The sequence below is a fragment of the Nothobranchius furzeri genome, chromosome 13 (assembly GCF_043380555.1).
Source record: "Nothobranchius furzeri strain GRZ-AD chromosome 13, NfurGRZ-RIMD1, whole genome shotgun sequence".
NCBI lineage: Eukaryota > Metazoa > Chordata > Actinopteri > Cyprinodontiformes > Nothobranchiidae > Nothobranchius > Nothobranchius furzeri.
The window spans coordinates 37,892,688-37,895,974 of NC_091753.1; positions in this window are offsets into that span (position 1 = coordinate 37,892,688).

Below are 3,287 nucleotides of genomic sequence, written 5' to 3' on the forward strand. Positions count from 1 at the left end.
TTATTCCTGGATGTAGATCGAGCTATTAAATGTTACACGACAAAAAAAGTATTCTTGCATGGTAATCCAAAATTGTATACTGTAAATTTACATAACGTTTGTCTAGACGTACCATAGGTTTAACACGAGGCGGGGGCTTCCGTCACGCCGCCTCACCGACCAATCGAAGGCAGATGTCTGTCTAGGTATGAGACGTAGGGCACTAAAAAACTGATAATTTAAGAAATGACAGTGTCTTTAAGTGTAAGATTTATTTTTGTTAATTTTTTATGTTTTCTCCTGCTGTTATTCATCTCCTGCACTGTCGTAGTCTATCGGTGCCTAGCTCGGTGACACGTTTGAAACAAAAAGGACAGAAATGCATAAAAGAGATGTTTGTGGGGCGTTGTCAACTCAATCTGTAGCTTTATAACATCACTTATCAAGTGTGCGTACCACTTCTCCATGTGGAACTAGGTAATATTTTAATGGCTGTATATACGAATGTTTCATACTGTCGTTCTTGGATCTGGGGGGCTCGAATAGCTTTGTACTCTTCTCATGGTGGCACATAATCCACTGCAGAGCTTTAGACTAATTGTCTTGTTTAAAAGTAAGTGGCTTTGTGAAGCCGGTTAGCTTCTCTATACATGAGCAGCTTGGTGCAGGGCAGGAAATATGCGAGACGATGATCGGAAGTCACGCTGCCACTAAGAAATATAAACAAACTTTATTTGAAAATGCTCTCAGTGATGGACACATAAGGAAACAAAGTGAGCCCCCTTCTGGGTTTGATATCTGGGATGTGCAAAGATCTTTCATTGATGAGTTTGTTCTGAGAAAAGTCCTTTTTTTTTTTCTTTATTAAATAGGAAATGTAAATTTAGTCTGTTCTAATAAGATTGGGCTGTTTTTGTACAACGGCACTACTGGGTGCGGTGGATGAGTTTTTGTTGGGAATCGTCAGCTGCACCATGCCGGAGGTTCTGTTGGGTCGATACGTTTCCTCGCTGTTAACGACTGGACCAGAAGTGAAGGACCTCTGTGGATAAATCCCACTTACACGCACGTCTTCTGCGTGGTGTTGCTCAAGCATTCAGCCTTCAGTCTTTGTCAAGCTGGAACTGTAAAAACGGAAACCACCTTTCCACTTTACCTTGTAGAAGAAAGAAAGGAAACATCTTGCTCTGAATTGTGGCAGACAAGGTGATTCTTTAATCTTGCACATCCCTGTTTTCACTGAATCTTTGCTTGCTGATTGGTTGATCAGAGATAACAAAACAAGCATAAACCTACTTTTTTCATTCCAGTGCAGTTCTCAGCTAATAACCAATTCCACTGCTTCTCATCTTTGGCAAGTTTTCCTCTTTGTCTGTGTTCTGGATGTGGTGATCTGCTGCTCGAGCTCTTACTAGTGGCTACTGTGAGCCTTATGTGACCTGTTTATGTAGCACTGCTGCATGCAAACCTGCATCCAGAGGCAGAGCTGTCAGAACGGATCCCCATAAATGCACAAAGCCCCCTACGTCAGACTGATTGGTTTGATTAAAGTGAGTGTTCTTACTGTGGTTTGGGGAGCGTTATATTGCCTTTTTGCTGAAAGCTGGATAAGGTCATTATTGATCTCCTACAGTCAAAAAGGAAAGGTAGTAATCCAAAATCATTCCTTTAAAGCAGCTGGCCGGCTTACGTTCAGACCTTCAGACAGCTGTTTAGTTTGTAGGCAGGCTGGTTTGTTGTGTTAGATGCTAACTGAGGGAGGTTTTGCAGCCTCTTGTAAATGAAGTGGGATTGTGGCAGACTAAAGGCGAAATCTTCTCTTTCAGCAAATTCTCCTGATGTCTCCTTTTGATGTGTGCCCCTTTTCAAAGGTTGTATTTTATTTTCTAAAAGCCGTTCTAACTGTCCAAAATGTCTGGGGCAAAGGCTTCAGGTGACGAGAAAAGTGGTTACATTTGTAATTAAATTTGGCACAGTTAATGAAGAGGCCAATGTGTTACGTGTTCTAGATGAAGCCAAAAATGGAGACATTTGTCTGTACAATCTGGTCAATCTTGAGACATCAACACAGTGACCAATCTTTAGAAAGAAAAGTCCACTCAGGGTCACGCTACGACATGCCAGACCACTACATAGAAAATTAAACACCATTCCCTCAATGAAGGAGGTCTGGCTGCTGTGTGTTCCTTTTTATTTTGTAGTAATCCGTAAAAAGAAGAAAAAAATGGAAACTTCTAAAAACAGCAGTTTAAATGCAAATGCTGAAGAAAATCCAGTTTTGGACATTTGCAGGTCCCAAGCAATCCCGTGCTGCCGTGGGCCGGTGTGTGAAGGGACCAACGTGTCTGTGGGTCGTTTCCCATCAGCCTCTGTAAGCTGTCTGTCAACCACATCCCAGGACTGCAGACTGCACAACTGGCCCTAACATGAGAGCTCATGATGTTTTTACCACTCTTCACTCAGCAAACTGTTAACAATATACTGGATGTCATTATTGTTTGCAATATAATAAAAGAAGAAAAGCTGCATCTGTGTGTTCTGCTCGTTTGTATTTAGGGCGTAGATAAGATGGTTTTAAATGTATACACACGCACCAAACCATACTACCTCCAAGTTTGTAGTTTTTTTTTATTACTCCTGGTTCTAAACATCTAATGTTAATATGTGGTCTCCTGCACAGATTACATTAACACGTTTGATCCAGCAAATGGTTAAAAAGTAATACAAGAGAAAATAGAAGAGAAAAGTGTGAACATTTGGGGAGTAGGTGTAGATGGTGACAAATTCATTGTGAAGCACAGTAGAGGGAGTATCATGGTTTTCAGTCAGCATGTTTTTCTTGCTGCTGGACACTTCTGACAGCCTCTGAAGGGAGTGTGAAGAAAAAGTATTAAAATAGAGCAGAAGTCTGACCTCAAAGCTAGGAAAGGTTGTATGTTTGGAGAGAAGTCAGCAGGTGATCAAGTTTTTTGATGCCAAGGCAGTCTTGACTTCTGTTTAATGAAATCCCCAGTTCTCAAAATGTATTAATTCTTTAACAATATTTGGTTTATTGTAAAGGGGAATTTAAACCTAAATAAAACCTAAAATAAAAAAGTGTTTTGGGCATTGAAACATTTTCAAACTAATTTCTTATAGATAAAAATTATACTTTTGTTTCACTCTGCTTACAGTTTTCTATTTGACATAAATAATAAAATCATTTTATCAGTTTCATTCAAGAAAAAAACGTAAATAAAATTGTAAGTACTGGATAATATGATCTGAAAAGAACCGAACCCCCTTTTCTGGATCGTTGTGATGACGTC